The following is a 21,424-nucleotide window of genomic DNA, read 5'->3' on the forward strand; positions in this document are numbered from 1 at the left end:
CCGACCTCCAGCCTGACAGCCACTGTGATGCTGAGGAGGATAAAAGTCTCGGGGAAGGAGAACAGCAAGCTTAGTGGATGGTGTGACGTTGCACTCCATATGTTTTATGGGAATATCCTTAGGAATATAACATAACTGAAATATGCTTTACACTAAATATCCCTTGTATGGTATCATTAGAAAGCTTGTAACCTACTGAGTGTGTTCATCTTATTTGTTTGCATGTATTATTTCTATGTCTGGAATTCGGAGACTAAGATATAAACTTGTATTACTAATGTAAACATTAAGTGGAAGCCATTAAGGGTGCTTCAGAATCAATGAACTGTAAATGGCTCTGTTTACTTGCAAACCTTCCTGTGTACCTGTGGGCCAGCCCAAGAAGAATGGAGACTGGGGCCTCACAGGACAAGTGACAATGTCACATGATCCTGGAATCCATCTTAAATCTAATACTTTTCCATTTAGAAGGAGGGTTGGGGACCCAGAGAGACAACAGAGTCCCTGCTCGGGTCAAAGCTATAAAAGAGGATGGAATAAGACAAAGGGGGCTGCCAGTCATGAGAAAACACCTAGTTACAACCTGAAATGGCTGCTGGAACTAACAAGGACTGTAGCAGGGGAAAGGATTGGGCCCAGATTAGAAAGGAGTCTAGTCTGTGAAATAAGTTTATTAGAACATCTCTGAGGGTGAGATATTACCTGTAATCAGTTTCTTAATGTATTAGGCTTAGACTTGCATGTTTTTTGCTTTATAAATTATTTTGTTCTGACCATTATTACTTGGAACCATTTAAATCCTAATTTTTATACTTAATAAAATCACTTTTGTTTATTAGTAAACCCAGAGTAAATGACTAATACCTGGGGGAGCAAACAGCTGTGCATATCTCTCTAACAGTCTTATAGAGGGTGGACAATTTATGAGTTTACCCTGTATAAGCTTCATTCAGAGTAAAATGGATTTATGTGGGGTTTGGATCCCATCAGGAACTGGGTGCCTGGCTGTTGGAGATAGATGACCTGCTGAGCAGTTTTAGGTTAAAGTCTGCAGCTTTGGGGTCATGGCCTGGATCGTGGGTCTGTGTTGCATCAGGCTAGCATAGAATCATAGAATATCAGGGTTGGAAGGGACCTCAGGAGGTCATCTAGGTCAACCCCCTGCTCAAAGCAGGACCAGTTCCCAATTAAATCAACCCAGCCAGGGCTCTGTCAAACCTGACCTTAAAAACCTCTATGGAAAGAGATTCCACCACCTCCCTAGGTAACCCATTCCAGTGCTTCACCACCCTCCTAGTGAAAAAGTTTTTCCTAATATCCAACCTAGACCTCCCCAGCTGCAACTTGAGACCATTACTCCTTGTTCTGTCATCAGGTACTGCTGAGAACAGTCTAGATCCATCCTCTTTGGAACCCCCTTTCAGGTAGTTGAAAGCAGCTATCAAATCCTCCCTCATTCTTCTCTTCTGCAGACTAAATAATCCCAGTTCCCTCAGCTTCTCCTCATAAATCATGTGCTCCAGCCCCCTAATCATTTTTCTTGCCCTCCGCTGGACTCTTTCCAATTTGTCCACATCCTTCTTGTAGTGTGGGGCCCAAAACTGGGCACAGTACTCCAGATGAGGCCTCGCCAATGTTGAATAGAGGGGAATGATCATGTCCCTCGATCTGCTGGCAATGCCTCTTCTTATACAGCCCAAAATGCTGCAAGCCTTCTTGGCAACAAGGGCACACTGTTGACTCATATCCAGCTTCTCATCCACTGTAACCCCTAGGTCCTTTTCTGCAGAACTGCTGCCTAGTCATTCAGTCCCCAGTCTGTAGCAGTACATGGGGTTCTTCCGTCCTAAGTGCAGGACTCTGCACTTGTCCTTGTTGAATCTCATCAGGTTTCTTTTGGCCCAGTCCTCTAATTTGTCTAGGTCCCTCTGTATCCTATCCCTACCCTCCTGTGTACCTTCCACTCCTCCCGGTTTAGTGTCATCTGCAAACTTGCTGAGAGTGCAGTCCACGCCATTCTCCAGATCATTAATGAAGATATTGAAAAAAACTGGCCCCAGGACCAACCCTTGGGGCACTCCACTTGAAACTGGCTGCCAACTAGACATGGAGCTGTTGATCACTACCCGTTGAGCCCAACAATCTAGCCAGCTTTCTATCCACCTCATAGTCCATTCATCCAGTCCATACTTCTTTAACTTGCTGGCAAGAATACTGTGGAAGACTGTATCAAAAGCTTTGCTAAAGTCAAGGAATAACACATCCACTGCTATCCCCTCATCCACAGACCCAATTATCTCCTCATAGAAGCAGTTAAGTTAGTCAGGCATGACTTGCCCTTGGTGAATCCATACTGACTGTTCCTGATCATTTTCCTCTCCTCTAAGTGCTTCAGAATTGATTCCTTGAGGACCTGCACCATGATTTTTCCAGGGACTGAAGTGAGGCTGACTGGCCTGTAGTTCTCCGGATCGTCCTCCTTCCCTTTTTTAAAGATGTCAATTCAGTTTAACCCAACTCCTAATTGACTTAAGCAAAACCAAAATAATGCTGATTTAAGCTGAAATAAGAGTGTTAAATACGTTTGTATCAATTTGACTAAATTGGTTTAAAATCACATCTTTGGTTAATATAGTACAATTTAGTTCTCTAGATGAGGCCCTAGCCACAAAATATAATTTTATATTAAATAGGCTTATAATGCTCTGACAAACACTTGTTCCAGAGGCAAATGAATAAAAAAAAAAAGAACTAATCTGGGGGCAAGGGGAAAAAATTAAAACAAAAACTATTCTCTGGTCTTTAAGAAAAAGAAAAAGGTTCAGTGAGAATTAAAGTAATTTAAAATATATTACACTTAGCCCAATAAAAATCTCATAGGATAAAGTATTACAGAATCTGAGCAATGAGACCTCAGTTACATCCTATACTTGAAGCAGAAAGCATATTAATGACACTGATTAATCTAATCCAGTTTGATAGAAGATTGGGTCCTTTTGGTAAAATAAAGATACAGGATTTCCTGTAAGCTCCTTAACCTTGGTGCACAGGAAGTATTTTTTTTTCTTTTAAGATTTATTCCTTTAGCTGGTATTTCCTTAAGAGGGCCCCATTGTATTGTTCACTAAGATATGACTTGCTGCAGAGAGAAAGAACCTTGTTGTTCAGGCATTGTAATCTTTTCAGAAGTATTTATTTACAATAAACTCCCCTGTAGTCTCCCATCCACCCCATTCTATTCAGTGCATCTGTGTCAGACTGCTGTAGTGCATAGTTCCAGTGTGTGGTCTGTAATTATAGTAATGTAAAATAGAAGCCCACTGCAGTCCCAGTGCACTCAGTAGAAATCTGGTTTCTGTTGTGGTGGTGTATGAATATTGGAAAGGAAATTTACAGTTATGTATATTGTTTTGAACAAAGAAAAAATAATTGACCCATAAAACAAAGCAACTATTTATTTATTTTAGTCATTTTGAAGCACTAAAGTATGGTGGTTACTATGTGTTGTGTAAAAAAGTACGTCCTTTTGGTTTTTTTAAAACGCCTCCCTATTAATTTTGTCAGGTGATCTGATAGTTCACGTGTTTTTGTGCAAAGGGGTAATAACACTTCCCTGTTCACTTTCTCCACATATTAATGAATTTATAGACCACTATCATATCCCTTATGCTGACCAGTCCCAGTCTTTTTAATCAAATCTCATATGGAAGCTGTTCCATACCCCTAATAATTTTTGTTGCCCTTGTACCTTTTCCAATTCTAATGTATCTTTTTTTGAGATCCAGCAACCAGAACACAATATTCAAGATGTGGGCATATCACTGATTTATATAGTGGCATTATCTATCCCTTGTCTAATGGTTCCTAATGTTGTTACCTTCTTTGACTGCCACTGCACATTGAGTAGCTGTTTCCAGAGACCTATCCACAATTACTTCAAGATTTCTTTCTTGAGTGGTAACAGCTGATTTTAGATCAAATCATTTTCTATGTATAGATGGGATTATTTTTTCCAGGGTGCATTATTTTGAGATTATCAACATTGAATTTCATCTGCCGTTTTGGCACTCAGTTTTATTAGATCCCTTTGTAATTCTTCAGAGTCAGCTTTTGACTTAATTGTCTTCAGTAATTTATTATTGCCTGCAAATTTTGTCAGCTTGCTATTTACCCCCTTTTCCAGATAATTTATGTATATGTTGAACAGCAGAGACCCTACCCTTGGGATACTCCATTATATTTCTGTCTCCATTATGAACACTGACCATTTATTCTTATTCTTTGTTCCCTATCTTTTGGCCAGTTTCTGACCCGGGGAGGATCTTTCCTCTTATTCTATATTTGCTTAGTTTGCTTAAGAGTCTTTGGTGATGCAACTTGTCAAAAGCTTTCTGAAAGTCCAGGTACACTATATTGACTGGATCATCCTTGTTCACATGTGTGTTGACACCCTCAAATAATTATAATAGATTAGTAAGACATGACTTCCCTTTGCAAAAGCTGTTATACCGAGAATAAGCACAACAAACACAGCATGCCCTGCTTCTCAAAGTGAATCATGCATAATCAAAGATTAATAGATGCACTAGATTTAGTAAATTGGATTTATTATGTAAGTTGAAACCCTTGGGGACAGAACTGACAACCTAAACTACTTTTAATGAGCCCCTTGAGTGGGATGAAACCACAATTTTGGAGGTGACAAGTGTTATATTAACTGTCTCACCTGAGTTTTATATTACTGTATAATTTCTTGAAATAAATAGCACACCGTTCATATGTTCAAACTGCAAAAATATGAAAATCCTTGGTTATTTCAGTCATATTTAAGTATCCAAAGCCTTACTATGCTACCATATATATTTTTGTGACAATTGCAAATAAATGATGAAGTCCTTTGAAAGTGTATTACTTCAGTAGAAACCAATTGTTTAGACTTTGTAATTTGTTTAGAAGTTATATTTGAACTCTGATTGTGGTCCCTCTCCCACCCCCCAAAAACAATCCTTTTCCACCCTATGTGTGTCTTCTTTTGTTTGGTCCCTGTCAAGTGCATTCACCTCTGCTCAGCCACAAGTGAAGCTACTTTCTGTCCGATCTGCTCTAATGGGCACACTTTGGCAAGTGTTTTTCAACAAGCTTGACCTTATTCCTTCAGAAATCACACATTCTCGGAGGAAGGCTCTGGCCAGTAAATCAACTGTAGTGTTAATCAATAAAAGTAATCAGCCCCTGAGGATAACCTGTCTATTACAATATGTTAGCAACAAAGTATTTGCTAGCCTTTAAAACATTGTTTAAAGAGTAAACAAAAGGACACTGCTCCAATTTTTCTCCTGCTTTGGCTTGGCAACATTTGAATTTTAAATGAGGATGAAGTTTAAATTCCTATGAGTGTGTGCACATTAAAAAAAAAGTACTGCAAGAAATGTATGAAATGAGAGCAAACTGATTGATAGATTCAGTATTTTTGCTGTGCATCCTTGAGCAGATTTTCTGCACAATTCAGTTACAAAATGTGTAACCATAAGAGATGTTGGCCAATGGCTGTATATCTAGAAAATGTATTCCTTATCCAAATAAGAGTAGATTTATTTCTAACTGGTGTTCATTTAGAGTTATTTACAGTATTATTATAGTGACACTCTTCTTCAGTTTCTTTCATTGTAAGCCCCTACGCTGCAAATCTTATAACTATGTGCTCAAATACTACCGTTAAACTGCATCTTGATATTATAAGATGGCTATTCAAGTACTTTATATGAAGTGGAACTGCTTCAACAGTAGAGTTTAAGAGAAACACATCGGAGTACCCTGTAGCCCAGTACATAGGGGACTCTCCCTGGATGTGGGAGATCTAGAGTCAGGTCACTGCTCCAGAGAGGGAACTCAAACTTGCATCTCCTACATCCCAGTGAGTGCCCGAATCGCTGGACTGTTTGGTGCCAGGGGTCTGCTGCTGCCCCCTCCTCCTTGGCTTTTGTGAATCTGGACCATCACGTCCTTTGCTTTTGTTAAAAATGCCAGAGATGATTTTTTTTATCCAAAACATTTTTTTCTTTTTTTTATTTGCCAAAAATTCTGAAAAAATTTGATTTGTCTGACCTGAATTAATTTTTTTTCAAATTCTTGGAACTGCCAGTGAACTGAAAAATCAGTTATTTCATCCAGTTCTACTCATGACACAATGTAAGAACTAAGAACTCCAAGCTTTCAATTTACCTACAGATTACTCATGGATTCAACTGGGAGTAGCAGGGAAAGTCTGAGATATTCTTCCAAGGTCTGCTCTCAAACCAAGGTCTGCCCACAAATAATCTCTGCCCACTTAAAATCCCAAAATAAGAAACCACTTAACTAGATTGTGGAGGTGTTCCAAATGTGAACCAATGGTTATCCCTCTCTCATGCCGATGTAGTGTGTCTCAAGGGTGGTCGCATTCAACTCCTCTCATCCTTATTTAGTTACTTAGGCTTCGATCTTGGGGGGAGCTGATTGCCTCTTGCAAGGAAAAGTGGCACTAATTCTGGCTGAAAATGATGTGAGTTGAGGGTGAACAATACTATGCACAGCCCTGTAAGGTGCCCGGTTCTTTTCAGTTTCCACTGATGACAAAAGGAATTGAAGAAAAAAAATTATGTCCTTTGTATTTTTTTTCTTGGTGATGTGATTATACATAAGACAGGCACAATGAATGGGGAAAAAAAGGAATTGAGAGCACAAAACAACTCACTATGAGATGCCAAATATGAAACAAGTTCATTCTCAAATGTAACAAATATAGCAAATAATCTATTAATCGGAGAAAAAATGTGTGGTGCTTCTTTCCCAAGTATCACCCATTTGTGGCACCAAAATGAGCTGTTACTCAAAGTAGTATGTGCAAAACATATTCAGACTGGGCTAAATAAACCCAGACTGGAATTAAGATGTAAATTTTTAACTGTGAGAGTAATTAACACTTGGAACAATTTACAATGGGTCATGGTGGAATCTCCATCACTGATAATGTTTAAATGAAGATTGGATGTGTTCTAAAAGATCTGCTCTAGGAATTATATTGGGGAAGTTCTATGGCCTGTTATACAGGAGGTCAGACTAGATGATCCTAAGGGGCCCTCCTGGCCTTAGAATCTACAAATCTATGAAGAACTTCATATAAAAATGTATACTTCCCACAGTGATTCCCCCACCCCCAAAGTGGGTCTTCTTTATTGTTTTGTCAGTGTGTTAAGTCTTCTGTAGTTGAGACTAAGATGAAAATCTTCCATTTTGCTTGCCTGTAATGAAATGGTATAAAATGGCTATGTGCTTTTTGTAATGATTGCTGACATAATTGATATAAATAAATGAATATATACATTTATTTTCTATGATGCATAAGTTGCAATGGAGGTCTGGCATAAAATACCATTTGGAGTATGTTAATGTTCAAAGGAACAATTTTTCTGCATTGCAGCCAAGATCATAACTCATTTCTGCCACTTATCTGAGACCTGCCCCGCAAATCTGATAAGTGGATTTAGCCCTTAATACATTCTGTGGTGCATAAATATTGGAGGTCAGCCTTATCAGTGAACTTCCTTGGGTTTTTAATTATTTGTATTCCAATTTCTCTCTCTCACACACACAAAACAATGAAAGAAGAACAAACAAAACCAAATGAAATAGAAATAGCTATTTTATATACATATTGTGTATCCTTCAGTACGTGATAACAGAGGGCTAGACTGTGCCGTAAGACACAGGCCTCAGCCAGGGATGATGTGAAAATTGTACCATTCAGGAGAGTAAAAGTTTGAAGGGAGAGACTGAAAGAGCCTCACCCCAGAATACCCTATAGACCCATGGTTAGGCCCTCACTTGTAATTTAGGATACCCAAATTGAAATCCCTACTCTGAATCAGTCAGAAGGGAGACTTGAATGTGGGTCTCGCACATCCCAGAGGAGTGCTCTAACCACTGGCCTAGAGGGTCAGGTAACACTCTGCCTGTGGTTTTGTTAATGACATTTCCAAAATCCCCCCAAATTTAACATTTTGTTTGGCCTGTGAACAGACAAATTGATTATTTGCACAGCTCTAGTACTCATTCCATTATCCAAATACAGTTACTGCTACTCTGTTTTCATACAGTTATGAAATGCTACTGTTGCCGGCACAGAGGGCCAAGGACATCAACAGCGGGGGTTCGTTGCCCGGTGTGTGCCGCACTAATTAACACACCAGGGTGGAGAAGTAAACCAGGTTTATTTCAGCCCAAAAAGGTGCCAGGGAGAAAAAGCATTCTCAAATCCTGCACACAGATACAAGCGGTTTTTCTCTCTTTATACATAACTTCAGCTAAGCATTCCCATCACCCCCACACTCCTCCTCTCCCCCCACCTTTCATTCCCATGCAGCAAATACACTTTGCAATAGCAATTACATTAAGCAGTTAAGTCATACTTGGCAAAAAACACTTTAGCTCGTTAGTAACTCTTCTGTGAACAGTTATCTTGTTTTACTTTCCTGGATCCGTTATTCTGCCCCCCCTCACCCCTTAGCCAGGTGTAAGCAGGCCTCATCATTATCTCCTGGCAGTACCACGGTTGAGCTAGCTGTTGTACATTCCATTCTCGGTTACTGGCCTGCTAGGTTGATTAAAGTTCAAACATAAACATGGAAGTGCTTTGGTTAGACATGGAGTGACTTTAGTTCATTCAGGCCTACTACAGAAGGCTTTATTGACACTTATGGTTTTCCACCCTCCTGAGTTACCTAGAGTCATGCCTAGTGACACCAACACTACCCTTACGTATCAGGAATGATATTGCAGGGTTGGAAATACTGACTGGATGTTAGTGAAATGTCAATCTTGGTAATCCACCTTCTAGAAATTTTATTCAGCCTGAAATCACGTCTTGACTAGGACCAAAGAATACTAGTTCATCACACCAAGATAACAGCAGGTAGCAGGTTTCTGGACAGGTGCACATTTCTAATTAATCTATGTTGCTCTAATGCACAGAAAAAGTTACTATTTTAAAGGGCTACTTAAAACAGACAAACAAAAACCCTCCTTCACCATTACTTTATCAGGCCACTTCTAAAAAGAGGCTAATAGTCTTGCTCCATGCTCTACTGAAGTGATTATAAACTCCAATGTAGTAATAAGTATTTAATTTTACTTGAACACTTGCTATACTGTAACACCCTGACTTTCAATAGTGTCATGCAATGTACATGAGGTGCAATGAGTAATTATTGTAATTACCTTCTCTGAAATCTTTCTCTTATAGCTTACCTACTTAGCATTTGCTTTTATATATTTGAATGCACTCTTTTAAACTCTGGTGGTGTTTTTTTTGTTTAAATGGCCCCCACAGATATCACTCATAATATCTTCAAAACATTAATTAGCACTAGTAATTACACAATAATTGAATATCAAGTATTTCCATTGTGTAACTCCACAATTAGTGTTCCAGCAAATGCTAGCAACAACCTTTCCTAGTTCCTTAGTTATTAGATTAGACTGGAGTAGAGCTCATTAGAGCTGGTCAGGAATTCTTGATTTTTTTTCATGTCGGAACATGCTGATATATTGAAACCAAAACTTTTCACAGAGCCTTATCAGTTTCAACAAAACTCTTGTTGAAGGTTTCTTGGGTCCAGGATGGAACTTCTGGTTAAAACGAGAGACCAACCAGCCAACAATAGTCAGTTGGTTAGGGCACTCACTCACAACATGGGAGAGAAGGTTTAAGTCTCTACCCCACCTGATTCAAACCAGGGACTTGAAGTTGAGTCTCGCACATCCCAGGGAATTGCCCTGACTACCAGACTATTACTGAGTCCTTCTCTGGCTTTTTGTGAAAATTTTCAAACGGCCTTGTTTTTTCCCCCACGCAGTATGAAACCAAACGCTGAAACGATGACATTTTTCATAAAATGGAATTCTTAGTGTCCAGCCAGCCCTAATGCTGATGTGGTAACCTCGCCATAGTTAAAGATAAAAATTACTGTTAAGCCTAATTTTTAACCACTCTAAAATTCTAAACAAACAAACACAACACCCCAAACACCCCCCCTGCAGATTTTAAATGTGTTAAGTATGTCTGTTTTTGTTTTGTTTTCCCTAATTTTGAGGTCATTTGAACAAGTTTGGCAATAGATGTAAATGTTATCAACTTTTTTTTTGGAGTGGAGGGGTTGTGACATTGAGGCCCTTGGAAAAGGGTTCCCTGCTCTTTGCAAACAACTCTCACCTCAGACCTGACACACTCACTTACACAAAACACATGTCTTACAGGATATTTATCCAAGAAAAGTAACCTATAAGGCAGGGATCGGCAACCTTTGGCACGTGGCCTGCCAAGGTAAGCACCCTGGCGGGCCTGGCCAATTTGTTTACCTCCCACGTCCGCAGGTTCAGCCGATCGCGGTTCCCACTTGCCGCAGTTCGCCGCTTCAGGCCAATGGGGGCTGCGGGAAGCAGCGCAGGCTGAGGGATGTGCTGGCTGCCACTTCCCGCAGTGCCCATTGGCCTGGAGCGGTGAACCGTAGCCTGTGAGAGCCGCGATCGGCCGAACCTGTGGATGCGGCAGATAAACAAACCAGCCCAGCCCGCCAGGGTGCTTACCTTGGTAGGCCGCATGCCAAAGGTTGCCGATCCCTGATGTAAGATATTTACAGAGAGCTCATTAACTTGTCAAGATTCATAATCATTGTGAGATGTGCATTCATGAAATATTTAAGGAATAGTGCATTTATACTGAAAGTATGCTTTATGACTTTGAAGTAAAAATTAGTCACCAAGAAATAGTGTATTGGTGATGGCCCATTCAGGCAGGAGGTAATTATCACCCCATCCTGTATAGCTGGTGATGCAGGTTCAATTGTTAGTCTTGCACAATACTAATACTTTCACTGGAAAAGCATCCGAGGCAACTGCAAACAATCAAAACCACTTGACATTAAAAAAGGAACTCTGCAACAGAACAGAGGTTCATCCTATCTGTAAATAGAAACAAAAGGCTGTTTTCAGTTTAACAGAGAGGAGGGAGAAGCACTCTGTAACCATTCTCTGAGAAAACCCATTGTGGAGCGGGGATGTTTTCATGTACGTTTCACTCCTGGTTTTTGTGAAACTACTCATCTCTGAAACACACTGAATTTTGGGAGCAGGGACTTAGTTTATTAGATAGGAAAGGAAATGACTGATATGTGTTAGACCCAGGTTCTCGTTTTATGATTTTGTTTTGTATTCATTTGTTTCCATCACTTTCTCTTATTTCTAGGTACAGCTTTACCCTTTCTTAAATCTACTTTTATTTTATTGTAAGTGCTCACAAATATGGTGTGATTTATGGGTGCATTGGTTTAAAGTAAAATTAGTAACCTGGGGTACACTGTACCTTCAGGAGCAGAGGATCTGGGATTTCTGTGAGGAGCCATGAGACGCTGGATATCAGAGGCAGAATGATTCAAAGGGACTCCAGGATTGGTCTGAATCTACTGTTAAACTGCAAGGCAAAGTTAGGGCTGGCATAGCCCAGAGGAGAATGTTTGAGTGACTGAAAGGCTGGTGGTGTTAGGGAGTGACACCCAGATAGGCACAGGCAAGACTCTGTCATGTTGGAGGTAACAAGGTGACTCATAGTCTTGGGTTCCCTAAGAACTATCACAGGGGTGTACTACATCTTATAAAAAACTGCCACAAAGTAGACGTGATCAAAACCTGTCTAAATTTGGAATTTTCAAATGGGGAAAAAAAGGGACAATTTTTTCCCAAAAAAATTCACAAAAAGTCCTGTATTTTCAACAGCTTTACCCAAAAACTTTCAATGAATTTTTAATGACTATAAACAATCCACATGAAAACAGGTCCTCTATGAATTCTTGATTTACAAACAATAACATACTGAAGGCAGACATTCTCCACTCTTCATTACAATTCCAGGTGTATATCAATGTGACAATTGTCACCACACACACAGTAGAGTATGTATTCATTCAAACTAGAGCTGGTTGGAAAACATTTTTCCCCCAGCAGAAATTTTCCATAAACATGGGAGAAAATGGTGGGTTGTTTTTTTTTTTTAATTTTCCATGAAAAAATTTGACTTTTTGACAAAAAATCAAACATGAAAAATTTTGAGCTGAAAACTTTGATTCATAAATACAACTAAGTGTCTCATGGGAATTGTAGTTTGGGTGCCTCAAACCCCTTTCTCCTCTATAGGTTTGGCTCCTGAATCAGCCTGCATCACCCATGATGCACCACGGTTTCCCCTTTCATTGACCCATCAGGGTGCATCATAGGACTCTCTCTTGCTCCAGTGTGTAATGGGAGATGAAGTCTGTCTGGGGAACACAGTTCATACAGAAAAATAGGGCCATGATGCACCATACCATTTTTGAACATTTTTTTTTCAGGGTTTTGGGTGAAAACTGAAAACTTTTCAGATTTGGAGTGTTTTTAGATGAAAAATCAAATTTTTCAGTAGAAAAGTTACTTTTCATGAAAAATTGGGTCAATCTTTCTAAATAAAAAAAGTCTTAATGGAAAATTTTTGACCGCTCCTAATACAAACCTCAAAGATCCTAGACTCTTGTCGGGGCTTCTTTGTTACTTCCTACATCATAATGCCTGCATAAATCCTATCTATGGGCTTTTTCCGGCTTAGGCAGACCTTGTTAGCTGTGAAGGCAGACAGGCTGCTTCTCTAGATAATCCACTATCTCCTCACTTCCACAGATTTCATATACTGATACAAAGAACAGGAGTACTTGTGGCACCTTAGAGAACAACAAATTTATTTGAGCATAAGCTTTTGTGGGCTACAGCCCACTTCATCAGACGCATAGAATGGAACATATAGTGAGGCGATATATATACATACAGAGAACATGAAGAGGTGGGAGTTGCCCAACCAACTCTAAGAGGCTAATTAATTAAGATTCCACCTTTTCATGTTCTCTGTATGTATAAATATCTCCTGTCTGTGTGTTCCATTCTATGCATCCGATGAAGTGAGCTGTAGCCCACAAAAGCTCATGCTGAAATAAATTTGTTAGTCTGTAAGGTGCCACAAGTACTCCTGTTCTTTTTCCTGTTCTTTTTGTGGATACAGACTAACATGGCTGCTACTCTGAAACCTCTCATATATTGATACTTTTTCCCAATCCCACATGATCCTTCTTCAGATTTTTAAAATCTTCTGGAGCTCCTTGGTTCTTGCTGACCTACTAAGGACCACTGAAAGTGCTGTTGAAGTCGTAAGGTCTGGAGGGAAGCAAAACTGGAAGAGGAAAGTAGGAATCAATACATGGAGTCTGGGGGGCTGCAGAGAGCTGACTTGCAGAGGCCAGGAAAATGCAAATATCTGAGTTCTTTGGGGCAGGAACCATCATTTTGTTATGTTGATGTGGTTCCTATGCTAAGCACAGTGGGGCCTGAGTTCCACATGGTTCCATGCACTTCTCTCCCCACGCCCTTCTTGGTGCCAATACTCTGCAGTTTCCCAACTACCCTGGTCCAAATGAACTGTAGCACTTTGTGAGACTAAAGTTAAAGTTAAGAGGCCATTTTAGCAGAGTAAAGACAAACTTCTAAGAATGTTGTAGTTCTAAAGTAACCAATTATTAGAAACACAGAAGAGTCAGAAATAATGTTGTGGGCCTGTATTTTGAGTCTTAGCCTCGGCAAAATGAAGGTTCTTTTGTCTGAGAATTCATATATTAAGTGTGTGTTTATAACTGTGTTAGGGTGGATGATGTGTTTATTTTCTATTTTTATTTGCTTAACTGATTGATATGCCCAAACTGAGCTTCTGTGAAAGCTGAAATAAGGGTGTTTATATCGAGTTTTAAAATCTCTAACAACATTGTAAAAAAGCCATAAAATGAGACATCATCAGCATACAAATCTATTTTGTGTTTTAATCCAGAAGACATTTTGATGCCGTTTACCAAAGTGCTTTTTCTCACATTTATTGCAAATAGTTCCATTGCCTAAATGAAAACTGGTGGTAGTTGTGGGGAAAACAGGGTTGCAGGTGGAAAAATTGTCTCAGACCCCTAGACAAATTAAAAGGAGAGGATTAACAACCATTAATCAAAACCGACTCTTGAGGATGAACGTATAGGGCCAATATGTCCATAGAAAACTGATTTAGAAAAAACAAACATTACCAAAATTTGTCTGGATCCAGAAGCTGATTAAAAAATGTAGAAAAATGGACTTTAGAATTTGGCCATGTATTAGACTTCAAAATAACCTGAAATAAATTTGAAACTTTAGGCATTAATATTCCCGATAAGGTAAAAACAAATTATTGTTGGCTACATAAATGTAACTGGTAAAGGAATTTTTAAATTATTTGGGAATAAATATTTTGGAGAAACATAAACATCTTTTAAAAGCAAATTATCCTCCACTGTGGAATAAAATAATAAGATTTGAAGGAATGGAACAAATATGAAATTTCTTGGCTAGGTAGGGTAACTTCATTAAAAATGAATCTTTCCAATGTTGTTGTTTTTGTTTCAGTGCATCCCTGTTGGTATCTCTGACATGACATTAAAAACACAGCAGGAGGTACCATAAAAATTCCTATGGAAACATAAAACACAAAGGGTGAGTTCTACAGTTCTGTATAAGCCTACAAAGTGGGGTGGACTAGCTTTCCCTATTTTGGTTTGTTACTATTATGCATCACAATTAAAAGATATGTTCAGTTGAGTTAACAATAGATCATCCAAATTCTGAGTAAAACTCGAACAAGACTGGAGCCCAAATAAAGCAATTTATATTAATTCTTGGGTTAAAACATATTTTTGGGAACCAAAAATAAATAAATAATAATAAAAAAATCCACCTTTCACTCAGACTACTTTAGCAGCTTTGGACCTTTTTTTTTTTTTTTTTAATTTCTGTTGCTGAGGCCCTCTTGTTTACCTTCTTTCATTAATAATCAGGAATTTATCCCTAGAAAATATCAAAGTGACTATTAATTGTAGGTAATAGCTAAGATTACTCAATTCAGATAGTCGTTCCTGGGTCCTAATATGAAATCATAACAAGAGAAATATAATAATGTCAATAATATAAAGACCCTGTATTTTCCATATTTATAAGTCAAATATTTTATTGTGAAATCAGGATATAAGACAGCCCTATCTAGACAACCATGTTTGAGGAGTTGATCCAGGAGCAAGCTGGAACAAAAATGTTTAATTTCTAAGCTAGATACACACACACATAATTTTGATTGAAAAAGACATAAGAAAAAAGGGATTTGGAGAAAGAAATTGATCTGGATTAGAGGGAAAGGGATTACCATCTTCAATTTTTGTAAGTCATAAGTAATTTTTTAAAATAAATTACTTTATAGATGGCATTTGACTCCAGTTAAGATCCATTGTGTTTTTGTTACTAGGGAGGTGCTCTGTTGGATGGGTTGCAGAAAAGGGGAACATACCTGTACTTTTGGTAGTTGTGGTAGACGGTTTTGGGAGGAAATTATTAAAGAGATTGATTTTCATGACAAAATGCCAGAGATCCCCTGACCCACTTATTTAATGCTCCAGAAAAGGATCTACAGAATGACAAATTAATTACTTTTTAATGTTAGCAGAAAGACTTTCTATTACACATTATTGGAAAAATGTGATTTCTCCTCCTATGGAACTGTGGTAGAGTAAAACAGAGACTGTCCTTGTAATGGAAAAGCTTTCAGACCAAGTACTTACACAAGAGAAGTGCCAAAAAAAAAAAGAGAGGCTAGGTATTCAGAAATTTGGTCACCCTTTTTAGCGTACTCGGGGTGGGGCGGGGGGCTCCCCAGCCAGCAAGCAGGAATCTTTAGCCAGTTTCTTTGAATAAAAACCTGATCCTGAATAAGTAATGTTAGATGTAGTATGTTAACTATTAATTGTAACTTTGCCTTAAGAAGTTAAAAAAACAAACCCTTAAGACAGTGATTAATCTCTGCATGTGTAATTGGGCCAATTTACAGTGGCAAGGTGTACAGTCCTCTAAGGCTATAGACTATCTCTTGCACATTATAATTCACAGCACTCTTCCCAACATCTCAGCACATGAAATGTATCTGGGGAAAACCTCTAAATAATTTAAATCCCAGCCTGAGTTTGTGAAGCAGGATTTACTCATCTAATTCTCTTGGTTTTTTATTTGTTTGATGAAAAGAAATGGAAACCAGTGGAGAACTTTAGTAAAATCTGCTGAGACTTCAGCATTACATCTGTTTTATCAAAATCTGATTTTGAAACATAAAGTGGGATAAATATTTGTTTTTGCTTGTGTGAATACTTGGGCAAATTACACTACAAGTGTTTTTAATAATGTAACACATTAGTGCACGCTTTAAGCCGTCTAGTATTTACCTGTGCTCAAAGAATAGCGTTTGCACCCCTGCAGCCAGTGATTTTTCTGGGTGAAAATACTAATGCACATGTTAATCTATTGAAAGTTAAGGAATTCCTAGCTCTGCCATAGACCTCCAGTGTTTTCCTGTGCTAGGATAAACATTTAAAACACACGTACGTGATTTAGGAGCCTAAATCCCATTAAAGGCCAGTGGTATCAAGGCTTCTAAATAGATTAAGTGCTTTAGAAAATTTTACCCTGGATCATTGTGCCTCAGTTCTCCATCCATAAAAGGGGGATAATACTTCCTTTCTCCCTTCCTCTGACTGCCTTATCTATTCAGTTGTAAGCTTTTGGTGCAAGAACTGCCTTTTACTGTATGGATTGTGCAATGCCTAGCACAATGGGGCCCAAATCTCAGTTGAGATCTCAAAGTATTACTGTAATGCATAGAATAATAAGTGAATGAATAGGCATTTGCAGGCTTATGAGTGTGTGTGCATAAATTTGTGTTTGCACACATAGAAGTTGGGGTCTGAAAATGTACCTCTCTATATTAGCTAGGTCAATCAACATATATATATTTAGGACATAACCTTGTCCCGTTGAAGTCAATGCCAAGTTGCATTGGTTTCAAGGAACCAGTATGTGGCCCATAATGAGAAATCCAAACTGTGGAACCCAGCCCAAGTATTTCAGCTGGGTACTGAGGAAATCTATAGGAGAAAACAATGAGGGATTTTCCCTTTTGAGGCCTGAATCACAGCAAAATTGATCTGAGGAGGCCACTCTAATTGCCTCTAACAGCTTTTTTGAGCCTCATCTCTGAGCAGTTGCACAGTAAACCCCCATCAAATAAGACTGTACTCCACATATGTATCCCCTGCACAAATCTTCACCTGAGTCCTTCTTAAATTATTGTAGGTATTTCCTCTAGATTCCCCCCAACACACACACACACACCCCAAAGCTTCTATTTCTCATTCCTTCTCTTTCTTATCTCTCATGAGAGAGCTTTAGAAGTTTGCCCATCTCTCCCTCGTACAGAACTTGAACAAAACAAGGATGATTTCATTTTGCAAAACTAAAGCCAGAGGTGGCACAAATCCAGGTTACAATTCTACCTGACAGAGGTTGGGGGTCAAGGAACGTGTAGATAAATGGTTCAAATTTTGGCCCATTTATCTTTTACAATTTCTATGGAATAAACCTTTGCAGTAAATGTCAATATCATATATCCCAGCAGTTCTCAAACTTCATTGCACTGCAATCCCCTTCTGACAATAAAAATTACTACATGACCTCAGGAGGGGGGACCAAAGCCTGAGCCACCCAATCCCTGCCACTCCAGGCTGGGAGACCAAAGCCTGAGCCCCACTATCCCATGGCCAGGGGGGAACAACGGGGAAAGCCGAAGCCCAGGGCTTTCAGGCCCACGTAGGGGTCCTGTAACTTGAGTCCTACTGTCCAGGACTGAAGCCCTTGAGCTTCGGTGCCAACCGGGGGAGGTGGGGCTCAGGCTTTGGCGCCAGCCCCAGTCCCCAGCAAGTCTAACGTCAGTCTTGGTGACCCCATTAAAATGGGGTTGCAACCCACTTTGGGGTCCCAACTCACAGTTTGAGAGCCACTGATATATACTTATAAGTGAACAAGAATAATCTCTGAAAGATTTCAACAGGGCCCAAGGTTTACTTTGTATTTATAACAAGGAGCAACTGAAAACACAGTGGAAAGGTACTATGCGTGCACACGCAAAGGCAAAATCTACTCTCAGCTCCCTTGAAATTCTTCAGTAATTCCAATACAATGCTGAGGTCTTCTGAAGAAATCCTTGCCACTTTCTATTTTCTGAATCAGTGCCTTTCTTGCTCTCCCACAGTGCTTTACAAAGGAATAAGTTACAAACTAACAGTGACTGTAGGGAAAAGTGGCAGCTCACACACAGCCTTGGAAAATAGAACCTGTTTTACTGAGAAGGGGAAATGTCAAGAAACTGGGGTTATCTCCAAGCGTCTTTAAAGAGTACTATGAATTCTTTAACTTCAACCTTGACAGCCTTCAGAGACAAGGAAAATTGACTGCTTTAAAGTCTTATCTTTTTTTTTTTTGCCTGTTTCAGTTGTCAGTATTATATGCCTTAAGAATACATAAGGATAAAATATTTTAGACATGTCCAAAGTATGTTTTTCTTTTCATAGAAAAAGATTCTCCCTGCCCCTTGCCTTGGTGTGCAGAGTGCAGCTGGAGGATTCTTGGAGCTTGCCTTCTTCCCCTCTGCACAAGGCCCCCTTCCTCCCCCCACCCGCAAAGGCCAGGGACTTTTGAAAGGGGAGTGCAGGGACTGATCCTATTTGTTCATATATGGAGAGTGTGGTGTCTTTTGCTCTTTACGAAGAACCCGCACAGGTATAGTTGGGTCCCCAGATTACCATATTTACTAAATATATGGAAACAGTGCATGGCCTAGCTACATGCTACTGCTGCTCTGACTGGTTTCTGATAGCTTTTAAAACATGGAATCCAGTGAGCACCACTGGAGGGCTCACAAACTCTTTAAAGGGATGCTACCTATTCCGGTGCTCAACAAAAGGGGCAGATTCCTGCTTTACTACGTTATATTTTGTGCAACTCTCAGAACATTAAGGATTCCTGATTGGCTAATAAGGTTAGAAAAACTGTACAACAAAGAAATGTAAAGTCTGCAAAACAAAATGGGTACGATTTACAATTAATACATACAATTGGTGTCCTGATTTGGTGTAATTGTGCCCTCCACCTTTGAAGTAAACCCTGATGTAAAGTCACCATGGGAGATAACCTAATAGGTATCTTAAAGTGTATTAATTAAGGGTGAAAATCCTTAATTTTATCTAGGGAGCTAAGTCTACTCTAGGGAGCTAAGTCACCGCTTAAGTCCCAAAGCTGTAAGGGGTGAATTTCACCCTTAGTGCTCATTTCTATTCCCATTGCCATGTGGGAGTAAGCTTGAGTCGTTATAGCACCAAGTGCTCCCTGTTCAGGCAGATCTTCAAGCAGTAGCCACCAGTTTCACAGGTACAAATGAATAAAGGCACAATTAAGGACATGTCCTAAATTATGGGCATAAATAACTGCATAATTGTGCCAGAAATTATTTGCCTTCTGATTTTTCACCTGGAAGTCCAGTTAAATCAAACTAAAGCTTAAGCCTTCAGTCTCTTTTTTTCTCTTCCTGGCACAGCTCAGTGGAAGTTAGTTCAATGAAGCTCTCAATTAACTTGAGGATTAATCAGGTGCAAAGATTCAGTCACACAGTGAGAATAACAGCACAGGTCTTTTCCCCCCTCTCTAAACTGATATTCTTAAATTCAGCTCAATTTCTTCTAAGTGTGACTATAGCAAGAGTTTTTTCAGACATTTTAAAATGCTGATTGCAAAGCCACTAAGTTGGAACCACATCAATATAAAGTGGAAAATATACCAATTGACTTGTATTAATCTCACACTGACCCATTGTCCAGTAAAATGGACAATAGCAAATTATCTCTATAGTACTGTTTGCAGAAATCAAGCTACTTACTTGTGAGAGATGTAATATTTAATACAGACATGCAGGGTACCTATGTGAAGTAACTCACCTACTTGGTGGAATGTATGCATGTTTGCCACATGGATTAGAATTTAAATAGAGTACACATGGGATTTTCAAGGTAATTTAAGGATGAACGTTTTGCATCACTTGGCTGGAATAAAACTGCTTGGCGGGTTTTATGTGGATCTGGTAGCTGCACTAGAAAATTGGCTGCTTATTTCAAGTGACTGAGTTGACAATAAGAGATACAAGGAAAAGGTGAGAGAGCTTGATTCAAAATTGTATTCTTTAGGTAAGGATGATCTCTAACCTAGGAATGGAGTGAAATTTGGAAAGACCTGAAAATAAGATTCCCCACACACACACTTTGGGTCAGTTCTCTGCTATGCTGTGTGCCATCAGCTTCCTTTAACTTTAGTGAGCAGAACCTAACAGGACTGGTCTCATTGTGCTGTTTATAATTCTAAAGGCCCAGTCATATTGGACACCCTCAACTCTCATTGTCTCCAGAGGGAGTTGAGAACATGCTTTAATTTGGTAGGAGGCATTCAGACCGCACAGGGATCCAGCCCTAATTAATTAAATAGGGACAGGGAGAGAGACACCTCAGAATACCCTATAGTCTGGTGGTTAGGGTATTCACTTGAGAGGTGGGAGACTCAGGTAATGTCTACAAGAAGAGGTCTGTGTAAGCTCGAAAGCTTGTGTCTCTCACCAAGAGGTGTTGGTCCAATAAAAGACATTGCCTTACCCACCTTGTCTCTCTAATACACTGTAAGGGGTAATTTCCAGCTCAAGTAGACATACCTGCACTAGCTCTGAATGAGTTTGCATGTTTAAAATAGAAGTATAGCTGTGGCAGTGGGAGGGGATAACTGCACCATGCCTGATCCTGTGTGGAACTCTAGGTACATATTTGGAGTGGCTAGCTCCTTCTGCTGCTCATGCTGCCACAGCTACACTTCAATTTCTAGAGCAGTAGCTCAACCACCACTTGTGTGGGTATATCTCCTCAAGCTGGAAATTACACCTTCCAGCTCTGGTGTAGCCATACACTCAGATATGAATCCCTGCGTTGCGCTAGGTATAAGGGAAAGAACATCTTCTACCTCCTCCTCCTCCTCCTCCTGTTTTGTGATTTTAGTCCTTAATTTCCTTTGCTTTTATTAAACTTTTAAAAATACCAGGAAATTAAACATTTTGTTTGAGGTCAAACAAAACACCTTGTTCAACGTGGTATGAAACTTTTGTAAACTTTTTTAATTAATCAAAAACTCCAAAAAAAGTTTGGGCTTGGTCATTTCAAACCATTTTTTTTGTCATTTTTTGGGGAATTACTAACTAATTTAAAATTTAGTAATCCATCCAGCTCTGCTTGAAACATTCAATTTTAGAGGTAATCCTGAGCTCTGAGAAAATAGATAAACAAAACAGCAATCGTTTAGTGAAAGTATAATTATTTTCTGTTTTCTCTGTAAG

The 21,424-nt window shown here is 39.2% G+C and overlaps 1 long non-coding RNA gene across 1 annotated transcript in view; it reads left to right on the plus strand.

Annotated features, from left to right (window-relative positions):
* LOC120408689 overlaps positions 1-18,355 on the plus strand; it is a 34,650-nt gene extending 16,295 nt beyond the window's left edge. The window contains exons 2-3 of the long non-coding RNA XR_005600882.1: positions 14,536-14,622; positions 18,254-18,355. This is a non-coding gene — a long non-coding RNA (uncharacterized LOC120408689). The remainder of the gene's footprint in view (positions 1-14,535; positions 14,623-18,253) is intronic.
* The last annotated feature ends 3,069 nt before the right edge of the window (positions 18,356-21,424 follow it).

Source organism: Mauremys reevesii, linkage group 6, assembly GCF_016161935.1.
Source record: "Mauremys reevesii isolate NIE-2019 linkage group 6, ASM1616193v1, whole genome shotgun sequence".
NCBI classification, from domain to species: Eukaryota; Metazoa; Chordata; order Testudines; family Geoemydidae; genus Mauremys; species Mauremys reevesii.